The following is a 12,195-nucleotide window of genomic DNA, read 5'->3' as shown; positions in this document are numbered from 1 at the left end:
TTTTGTTTTTAATTAATAAACAATTTCTTTCAGAATTCTTTTTTATTGATCTATCACAGATTTAAATATAATGTAAGATATACAGACCAGACTATTTCTATACACAATTCATTCATATATTCAGGCAGTTTATGAATGAAAAAAAAAATTGTGGAAAAAATTGGTTTTATTGGGTACCGAAAATAATTGCTAAGTATAAAGTTACAATTAAATTTAAATATATTAAACTTAAAAAAATGACCGATGAAAATTATTCAAGAATAGATTATATACTTAATAACTTTTAATATTAATTTATTCGAAAAATAAAATAATTTTTTGATTATCCTCCTATTTATTTTGTATAATAAGAAATAAAAATTTATAAGTGGTGGAAGATAAGAAAAACATAATACTTTATATAAAATTGAAAATATATACAATAGAAAGAAAAAAAAAAATAGGTCCCACCGAGATTTGAACTCGGATCGCTGGATTCAAAGTCCAGAGTGCTAACCATTACACCATGGGACCGTTCAGATGAAACCGAGTTATATTGCATATAATAATGTAGGCTCTCTCTTATTACATTATGTTCAAATAAACTCTTCTATAGAACATTATATTGACAAAAATAGTGTCAAAATAACATAAATACTTCGTTTTTTCTCTTGATCGTTGTTCTTAATATTATTCTGATTTAGCAACGTACTTGAATGAAACAAAATATATGCACTTTCATAAAAAAAATTTATTTTATTTCTTGAAATGAAATTCTATACACCGATATGATTCTTTACAACGTTTTCGACAAGGTGTTCAACACACACTGGGTTAGTTAAAGTGATTTAGCTATAAAAACAACCTGTTTCATACCAATAAACTTACATCTTTTAGAAAAAATGAATAAAAACAAAAAAAAAAATTGATAAAGATACGAATTATTAGTTCACTGGAAGCCGATTATCCGGATTGATTTTTATAAGACCGAATCCGGATAATTAAAAAATTACAAAAGCTTTTATCTTATGTACTGCACATATTATTCTAATGTAAACGGGCACTTAATAAAAAGATGAAAATATAAAAAAATAAATTTATTTCGGTAAAATTAAAGAGACACAACGCACATACAGTGATTTAATAAAAAACAGATATAGTAACACGTTCAAAAAAATTAAACGAGTAGAAACATGCTAATTAAAGAAGTAACATTTACAAAAATTATATGAAAAAACTTAAAATTTCTTTCCTACTTATAAAAAATTTTCAATTAAAAAAATTATAAGAATAACTTAAGTAAAACGTATTAAAGTGATACTGAGGTGTTATTGTGTGTTAAAAAAACTCAAAAAATCATTTTTTTTAAATTAAAAAAAAAATCGAAAAAGTTACAGTACGTTTAATAGGATAAAACTTAGTAACAGTGAACAAACAAAACATACTTAACACTATTTTCTCAACAAAAAAAAATCTGTCTTTAGTACTTGCTTTAATATAGATGTTCGTTTATGAGCTGCAAATCACGTAAGAATGTCTAGAATCGCATTCTTTATGTCGGTCCAACATTCAAACATTCATGAGCTTTTTCGTATGACGATCCTGGATGCAAGCATTAGTCATAATACGTGCTTGACCAATTAATCTGTTCCCATCAGTTTTTTTAGAAGTTAATTTTATTTTTAGTTAACACAGGCCCAAAATTTACGTTGTACATATGCTATAAGAAAAAAATCGATAAAAATAATTTCCTGTTGAAGCAAAATTTTATTTGAATAGTAATTGAAATCGTTTAAATAGTATATATTTTTTTTTTTAATTGTCTAATGCGAACACAAGCAGTCCGGATAGTTGGACATCCAAGAAATCGGCGTTCGAATAATAATTGGCGTTCCACTGTACTTATATTTAGTGTAATCATGTACAGTAGAAAGGTAGGACGCCGCAATAGATGTAAGAAAAGTTTTTATTTTCGCGCGCGTCTGTATTTTTTAGCACACGTGTGAAAGTAATTAACGATCCTATCTCCTTCATGCATAATTATTTCGATTACAATATGTATCAGATGTTTAAACTTGTTTCATACCATTTTAAGACAGTATTTTATTTATCCGTATATCCATTTATACTTCTATGTGCCTGTAATATGATAAATGTCTATTTGTTCATATATATATTTTTAATTTCTTAATATAACAGAAGAGTAATTAATAAGTTGGTGTAATAAAATTGCAAAATTAATTGTGTAAGTTACTTTTATTTAAACTATTTATCCAATAGGCTACACCCTCATTATTATTGTTTTGTAACTTGTAACTATATAATAACTGTAATATACAGAGACAACTGTAAAAATAAAAAAAATTTCAGTCATATCTTTTATACGTATATTCTTAATGACTGTGGCACATTTATTCTAATTATTTGGCATAACGCCATGATAGATACACGTAGTTAAATCTTTTTTTTTTTTTTTTTTTTTGATTGCTCAATCGTAAGATTGTAGGTGACTGACTTGACATGAGACAGAAGTCATTTACGAATAGTATAGCTTTCTCAAAAATAAAAATCATCCACAATCAAGGTTAGTAAAGGAATTGGAAATATCCTGTTCACATCTTCAGTAAATCGAACTGTATGTCAATAATACCAAATGCTAGTGATATTCATCCATTGTATACTACACGTAATCTATTGTTCATAGGGGCTGACTGTTTATTGAACATCATTACTTTCAGAAAAAGCAATCCTTATTGTTGCCTATTTTACCGCAAATGCTTTACGTATGTAACAGTATAAGAAATAGTGGGATACATATTGACAAACAACAAATTATATTACTCCTTTCTGTAGGTAATAACAGATAAAAATTATCTGAATAATATAAGTGATCAGTGGAGGTGGTTTTATTATCGCAGTTTTTTTATTGTATTATAAGATCGTGAAATTAAATAATTATTATTACTAAATAATAATTACCATTAGACTACCCCGCCGGGGTAGTCTAGTGGTTAAACGCGTCATTGAAAAATCATCTTGATATCAAAGTTAAGGGTTCTAAGGCTGTGGATACCGTTGTTCTTTGGTGGTTGGATTTCGATTAACCACACATCTCAGAAGTAGCGGCCTGTGTCCAAGACTACACATTTACTTACAGGGCAGACTGCGCACAGATCCCTTAGCATCTCTGCAGAGTACCGCTGACATCATGTTATGTTTGTGCTGTTACTCTCTAACCTAGTGTAAGTGTACATAAATAAAATAAATAAATAATGAAATGGACTTTAAATAGTGTTATAATAAAATTAAAATAGGATCTCCATTTCATTAATTTTAATACCTGCGCGTCTTATCCAACGCAAATATTCATTCAGTATTTTCTCATTTTATCGTATTAATCTTATTGGTTTATACAGAATGTTTCTTCAAAAAGGGACAAAAATGAATATGTGAAGATAAATAGGTTACAATCATTGTTGAAACCGGTCTCCATTATGCGATTCACATAAGTGAATACGACGTTACATGTTGTATTTGGTTTACTTGGCATTTCTCCCGCCACCACCCCATTCGGTCGCCCTAAAGCATAAGACCGGATATCTGTGCCATAAACGACTACTGAGCCTCGAAACAGTTTAGCGACCAGTGTCCTAACTAGCTCCTAGATTAACATGTTGTATGTAACGTTTGTTGAGAAATTGCAGCGACACATTCAATTTCATTCAATTCAATTCGGGAACGGTGTGAGAATGAGTTTTAGAAGCGGCATCCTTAAGGTATCCCCACAAGAAAAAGTCAGGAGGGGATAAATCAGGAGTCCGAGGGGCCACAATCCCTTCGAAATTACTTGTCCATGTAAAACATTGATCCAAGAAAGTCATAGAATACTGTTAGCTGTATGAGTCGTACCTGCAACCACGTGTAATCTAGTCGGTCTGCAGGTATACTACTTTCAATTGTTGCATCATCTGTTTGTAGCGGTCACTGTTCTTTGTGCCATGAAAGAATGTTATGAAGATTCGCCTACGTGACATCGCACACCAAACACTCACTTTTTGTCCGTGCAGAGAAGACTCCTGCAACTGATGTGGATTTTCCGCACACTAAATGCGTGAATGCTGTGCATTCACGTATCCATCAAAGTGGAACCATGCCTCGTTAGACCAAAACCAGTCGTCTAGTTCTTCCCCATCTGGCGTTACAGATGACATGAACCGCTGACAGAAAACTACACGTTTCCAGTATCTGCAGGTAACAACTCGTGAACAATACGAATTCTGTAAGGATGCATCATTAAACACATGAGCAATGCCGTGTGTGTATTATCAACGGAAAGACCAGACAGACTAGATAGGCGTCGCACAGACTTCTTGGGACTAACAGAATATGCAGCTTACACATCGATCAACGTTTCTGGTGTTGCATCTGCCGTTCCTTGTCGTACATCCGCTTAATGGAGGACTTATTTGGTGCAACCACACCATAATTTTCTGTGAAGAAATTCTTGGTCTGGGCATAACTGGCACATCTAATGTATTGGGAGACAGTGAATATTCTCTGCCGCATTGTGTAACCCTTTCTTTCTTTCTTTTTCCTGTTTAGCCTTCGGTAACTACCGTTCAGATAATACTTCAGAGGATGAATGAGGATGATATGTATAAATGTAAATGAAGTGTAGTCTTGTACATTCTCAGTTCGACCATTCCTGAGATGTGTGGTTAATTGAAACCCAACCACCAAAGAACACCGGCATCCACGATCTAGTATTCAAATCCGTGTAAAAATAATTGGCTTTACTAGGACTCGAACGCTGGAACTCTCGACTTCCAAATCAGCTGATTATGGAAGACGCGTTCACCACTAGACCAACCCTGTGGGTTGCATTGTGTAACCCAATTTTCCTCAATTAAACCTGCAACAAAGAAGGAAACATTCTTCCATAAAATCACTTAAAAAATTGACGCAACCTTAGTGAAATGAAGTCTTTGTACAATCTTCATGTAATAGCGAGAAAAAATGGTACGTATAATATATTAAACAATGAAATAATTCAAGAAATGTTCAGCGTTGGTGATTCTCGTAAAATTTCTGTCACTTTATGGATATTTAGTTCCCAATTTTCATACATTATGGCGATTCATAGTTCCAATATACATGAGAAGCTGCTCAACCAATCAAAATGAGTCATCCTACAAAACCTTTTACGTCAAAATTCTTCAGTATTTTGATTAGAAATGAAGATCCACTTTGTCATTAATACTGTTGTGTTGGTTCAATTAAGTTTTTAACGTTCTGCCTCTTATGAAGAATTCAAGGTTATAAACTTGGATGTGTAATAGATTTTCGGGTGGTACGGGTATATAACACTATCGCTATTTGTCTTCTTTTGGTCCTGGGTGTTTTGGTCGAGTGGAAATCCATAACAAGTTTTCACCTCGAAATTTTTTATACCACCTCATAATTATGTTATCTCAGCACCATCTTTGCTATTACTATCACCTAGTAGGAAACTATTCAACTATTTTTGCGTTGTTCCTTTAACAGTAATCTTATTTTAAGTAATAGAATTAAGTGTTTTTTTTAATATAATTTGTGAAAGGTTACCCATTTAAAATGTTAAACGAATTTACGAATAACTATAAAATTTAAATTACGTCTTTTACGATGCTCACAGTATGTATTTTATCATTAGAGCTTAGCGTAAATAAACAAATTAAGCAAATTATATAGACTAGTGATTCCAAAAGTGTGCGCTTCGGCGTCTTCCACGGGCGCCACGAAATATTAATCAATTTTCTTTCCATTTTCAATTCAATGTCATAGGACGCAACATCTAATGAAGCTAGGTGTCACATTTTTTTTGTGATCTAAAATGAATTGTAGTATTTATTTTTACCTAATCCTTATTGTTTATTTCGCAGTGTTATTTTAGAATTTGACGTAGGACGCCTTGGGAATTTCTGGATTCACCAAGGAGGCCGGGAATCGATAAAGTTTGAAAACCACTGATATAGTGCGTATTTTTGATTCCTATCTGGTTATCTTCGGGCATCATAAATTAGAGTTGTGAATATGTTTAGAAAAACGTTTTAGAGAATTATTAGAAACATTTTTTGAAATTTCAAACTTGGTTTCTATATCCCCTCGAGCGACAGATAAAAATATAATTATCTCTCTCTCTCTCTCTTCTTCCTCACATTTTTTTACTCTGATGAAGTAAAAGATTTTCTTGATACAACATTTTATATATCTTACCTTCAGGAAATGATAAAGAAATTTCTTTTCCCCCTATTACCAGAATAATTAGACTATAACCTAATTTATGGCTGGCTTATTTTAATCATGTAATCATTTTTTTTTCTTTATTAATAACCGCTTGTAATAACAAATTTACATTACACATTCATCGCTTTCTTCGTAATTCTTTTCTTCGCTTCATTGAATTTATCATTATTCGATGTTCATTCGACCGTAATTCTAAACTGTCTTCAATAAACACGATGGCTATAGGCGCCAAGGTGATTTTATTATTTTTATCCATTATCTGTCCGTTCGTAAAGAATTCAAACCGCAAACAGGAATATATATCAGATGATATTAGACACTTCTACAACTTACAGATTACAATTTTGCTCATGTTCAATACAAAGGTCGTGTTTATGGTACATCATACGTCCTATCATGTTCGGTTTTTATACTTTATATTAATATTTTCATCTTTATGACTTTCAATACTATCTAAAACCCCTAAGGAAGTAATATAAGTTTAAATATTTAGATAAAATGACAAAATGTATTTCTTGTTGTATTATATTCGTATAAACTTTAGTTCAGACATGAAACTTTATTCATCAGATAAGAGTAGTTTACAACAAATGTTTTATATATATATAATAGAAAGTTTAACTTCCCAACTATCTTTCTAAAAATGTATTTTATATATATTCTAAATCAATACAGCAAATACTACAACAGGATAAATACTCCTTTTATTTTTAAAAATTCAAAGACTTTAGCCGAAAACCCCGTGGCGAAGTAGTAGCTTCTGTCTTTCATGTAGAAGGTTCCGAGTTTGAATTCTTATCCAGGTTTGTTAGTTTCATTTTTTCTTCTTCTTCATCCTCTTTATTTTTTAACCATAATTTCTTTGTGAAGAATCAACCTTATAATATTTTTACTATCCTTGTTTTGAAACGAATGCCCTTTTTTACTTCCTTGTACGAAGTGAAGGAAGTATTGTAATCGCGAAAAATTTCGGTTTTCAGATTTCAACGAAAATATCCATTTTGACCATCCCTGAATCCATTTTGATTAGTTTCGGTGTCACGTATGTGCATATGTTATGTCTGTACATAACTCATAAACGATTAGCTGTAGGATGTTGAAATTTAGGACTGCTGTAACATTTAGTTGTGCACTTTCCCTTTTGATTGCAATCAATTGAACCAAAAGTGTCCAAAAAAGCACAAAATCCAAACAATCTGGATTTTGGACTTTTTCTTAACTGCAGTAATAAGCTCTCATTGAGAGATTTCAACAATATATCATTAGTGATACTTATTTTCATTGGTTCCAGAATTGTAGCCAAATAAAATTTTAATTAATGAAATATTTGGATCTTGCAAGGGAAAGGCAATCGGTTCGAATCAGACTTCATTTTATTTTTTTTTTAACTTTTTTTTCTATTTTAATTATGTTGATTTATTATTAATTATTAATCTCTGCTTGTAAAAAAAAAAAATTACTATCAATAATAACAATAGAAAAAAATGATAAAATATCAGAAGTTATTAGTGACATAAAATTTTATGTACTTTTAATTTTAAAAACATATGTATATGTCATTTAAGAGGCGTACAAGGAAGTCATGTATTGTTCATATCAGATTTTTATTTTTATTTAGGAAAAATAAACACGTTTCTTAAAGATAAAATTTATTGTTTGTTTAATAGCAGAAAATAAGTATTTTCTTATTAATCTGTAATAATCATGCATATAAAATGGCGTTTACAACTAAATACCTACTGAAATTAGAATTTAGACTGCAACTACTTTTAGTCGCAACTCATTAATTTTCCTGCTGTAAATTTAGAATCCCTGACGTTATTGGTTTTTATACGCTGCAAAGACTGCATCAATGTTGGAAGTCAAAAAAAATTATATAGCTTATAATTTTGTAAAATAATACTAGTCGTTCACTTTAATTATACAAATGAATTTAATTTATTGAGCACTAACGAAAGTAAGTTAATAAATTGAAGATTAAAATTTACTGCCTTTCTTCACGGTTGAGTGTTAGCGTCTCTGCCTTTCATCCGGAGGTTCTGGGTTCATGTCTGGTTCAAATGTATTATTTTTCTCACAATAAAAAAAGATGATTAGATCATTATATTCATTAGGTGCTGTTACAGGATACCAGCCAGAATAAAATGGAATATAGAGAAGTTAATTGTTGTTGGACTTCCTTTCAAGGCGATTATAGATCTCCAACACATCTCTATTCATTGTTCCGAGGGAACAGATTATAAATATTTAATTACGTTAAAATTTTTTAAAAATAATAATTATAATAGAAAACATAATTTTTGAATGACACTTATTATGGAAATTTCAGCAAATTACAATAATAATGTACTTTATTAGAAATAACGTAAGTAGCAAGCAGTGATTTCATAATAACCGGGTAACACTGACTGATGATTAGATGGTAGGAGATGGGGTACTTCTACTTCCTCACCATTTTTATTTCATTTTCTTTCACTTTTGTATTTTCAATTATTTTTATTCACATACTATCAGAGTTATCGAAAATCAATGAAAGTCTAAGGTACAATATAAAACTGTAGGAGAACGTACCAGGCAAATATTAGATCTAAAGATGGATTAGAATGCAAAAATTGATGTTTCTAACTCGTAGACGTTGTGAGACAGACTGGAAATGGTAGATCGTCGTTTGAGATCACATATTCTTCCTTGGTAACAGATACTCCCCTCCGATGTGTTTCCGGATAATCCCTTGCCTAAGAAAAACATTTTAGGTAGATTTCATAGGAAAGCTACCTATTGTAATGGGTACCATAATTCGACTTCCGGAAAATTACGACATATCTTCGTGTTTCAATCCCTCAGATCCCAAAACCACCGTCAGCTCAAAAGTTTATATATATATATATATATATTTCAATTTCTTGTGGACATGATAACTGCCTAATTTTGCGCCTATCACTTTCAAATAATTTCTTAAAAATAACTCGTCACAAAATCTCGGTCGTGTTCCTTAACGGCCAAAATCGGACCATGGGGGTGGCTTTTTCGAAAAAACAAAATATCGCTATAACTTTCTTATTAAGTAAAATATCCAATATGTTTAAATCCATATTATTCTTTGGATAAGGGCCTAAAGCTGTGTAAGTAAATTTTTGGATATCATCAACCATTAGCCCAGGGAGTTGAAAAAATGGGGTTTCGAAGAAAAAAAAAAGAATCATACTTCCCTTAATAGGCATCGGTTTAAGTGGTCGTTAGTCCTGTAATCATTACCTAAAATATTTGTCTGAAACAATTTTTGATATGACTAACCCTTACGGCAAGGGATGACTAAACTGTTGCTGGAATTGTAAGAATATGCTTGTCGTATTCTAAACATGTGAAACTTTTTCAAATGTATTGAGAAAATTTTAAGTTTTTCTTAACTTTAAGGTGGAAATCTTTTTTATCCCCTACTTAGAACCGGTGAAATCTATCTTCGCTTTCCGGCGTGCCGAAAGCGATTTTGTTTTTAATACAGTAAATTTTATGAATAACGCTTCCTATATTTCTTGCTTGGAATCTTACTTCAAAATTTCATTAAAATAAAAAACGCGTTTGGTTTAACTAAATCGAAAAAACATTAATAATACCAACAAGTCTCTCTGCACTTGATCAATAATAATAAAAAAAAAAAAACATTTATCTTACACAGTTTTTTTTTTAAATTCATTATTGTTTTGGAGTCCTTTAAGACAGAAAAAAATATAAAAGTAAAATAGAATCTAGGTACAAAGATTTGTACCCATTAATGTGTATAAATATTTGCTTCTGTTCGTTTTTAAAACTTAGAAATCTGTTGTGGGAATCTGGCTGAATAGTTCAAAATTCTGATGGAAACTTCCACATGACACACAATTCTGAAGATGGGCGTGGTTGTTATTTTAGATATTATGTATAACCTCTCTAACGGTTGTTAAAATTCTGACGAGGAAAACAATTTTTGTTCACATTGTTCAGCTCAAAATTAATAATATGCCGCTTTCCATCTGAATAAGAAATTCCTTAATCTTCTTAGGGAGAGGTGATTTCCTTATAAATGGGAGAGGGTTTTTATTGCCTAGAGGGGATATTAGGCTTTCCTCTAGACAGGTTTTTTATCTCTTTTTTCTATTTTCATATGAAATATATATATATAAAAAATGTTTTTAAAGAAATTAAAAAATTAAAAAGATTATTTACTACCTCTTCTCCACCCCCTCACAATCCTCTCTCGTTCTCTCTCTCTCTGTGTGTTTTTTCGAATATATATATATATATATAGAGAGAGAGAGAGAGAGAGAGAGAGTAGTAAATAATCTTTAAATTTCTTAGAATAAATATTCTACAAAAAAAAAAAAAAATTGGATAAATTTCAAGTGTATATTGCCTGTCTTGCGGTAGCAAGATACAGCCAAAATATTTGTTGCCAACGGAAGATTTCCCACATCATTAAATCTTCATCAACAAGCTTCTTGTAATTGCATAAATATATTATAAGAGTGGAATTGCCCGACATTTTAACATTGAAATGTGGAGCAAATTACAGACACGTGCCAAATAACCCGTACGTTACACCCTCCCTAACTATAAACAACCACCGCTCGTTCAGCATTCGCACCGTTACATATTTAATATAGAAATAACACTGAAGGAAAGAGAGAATTGAAATAGGGGATGAAGTAAAAAAGGGTGAGATTTCCTCTGAATATCTTTTTACTCATTAATTAAATTTTTGAATTGAATAAATGAGTACTCAGTATTTTGTTTAAGCTATACGTCTAATTGGCAACCATAGCACTTCAATACTGCTTTTCTTTATCTACAATGGATAAAATAAAAAAATATAGAATTTTTAAATATCGTACCATTTATAATAAATAAATAAATAAAATAATAATAACTTAAGAAAACTCAATCCCGTATTTTATTTCTTTTCGGTAAAAAATACTCGACTTTGATTTGTTGTAATTTAGTAAAATACGGTTTTAAAAATGTTCTTTTTCATGTCGTTTAAATAAGAGGTTATTTAAAAACATAAGAGCAGCTTTTATAAAATATCTATAAATATAATTTGTATACCCTTTTTGGTAAATTCTACTTAATTATCAATCTATAATTTCAATAAAACCGTTCCAAAAAAGCTAGCAAACACAGATCTAAGACTTTTCCTGCTCTATTAAATATGGAAAACTACTATTAGGTTAAAGGGAAACTACTTCACTCTAATTAGATTTAAAAAAAAGATTTAATTGCAACTATCTCCATACACACGATAAATTTAATGGTTGTGTAATACTCATAATACAGATATAATACTCATACTCATGTAATGTAAGATATACTCATCCGTACAAAATGAATCGCGCCTAGTTTTGTTTTTTTTAATTTTTACTCTCCCGAATATAGAGTTATATGCTCTCGCAGCTCCAACGGAAGTATATAAATCGGTCGAAAAGAAATCTTAAAAATTGGCCTTTTTTTAAGCTTTATGCCTTAAGAAGACATTTTAAAAAATTCTTTTAATAAAAAAAATTTTATAAATTCTAAATAATATGGAAAAAAAATAATAAACCGATGCTCCCAAAATCAAACGATTTATTTTTTTCGCCTAAAGTTCGTGCGTATGCACAGGTATATTGGCCTGTGATTGATATTATAATTCTGGACCCTTTTGACCGATTTTCTTGAAAGTTCGTAAACAGATACTACCTTCGATTGGAAAGAATGAATAAAATCTTTTCAAAAATTGGAAAAAGAGGTGGGGATGTTTTGGCCGAAATAACATTTTAAAACTTTATCTGGTTACTTTAGTAAAAAATCTTTTATTACAAAAGTTGAAGTATTTTTATCGAGATCATAAATTACCAAAACGTTTTATTTAATATTCATCCCCTCCTCAAAAATTACTTTGTATATTTTTCTTTCTTT

At 30.6% G+C, this 12,195-nt stretch overlaps 1 non-coding gene across 1 annotated transcript; it reads right to left on the bottom strand.

Moving 5' to 3' along the window:
- Positions 1-441: 441 nt before the first annotated feature.
- TRNAQ-UUG (transfer RNA glutamine (anticodon UUG)) lies at positions 442-513 on the bottom strand. Its single transcript has one exon. It is a non-coding gene; the product is annotated as a tRNA-Gln (tRNA).
- Positions 514-12,195: the final 11,682 nt, after the last annotated feature.

Source organism: Lycorma delicatula, chromosome 7 (genome assembly GCF_047948215.1).
Source record: "Lycorma delicatula isolate Av1 chromosome 7, ASM4794821v1, whole genome shotgun sequence".
NCBI classification, from domain to species: domain Eukaryota; kingdom Metazoa; phylum Arthropoda; class Insecta; order Hemiptera; family Fulgoridae; genus Lycorma; species Lycorma delicatula.
Note: the sequence above shows the minus strand (reverse complement) of the source record. Positions and strands in the feature narration are given on the sequence as shown.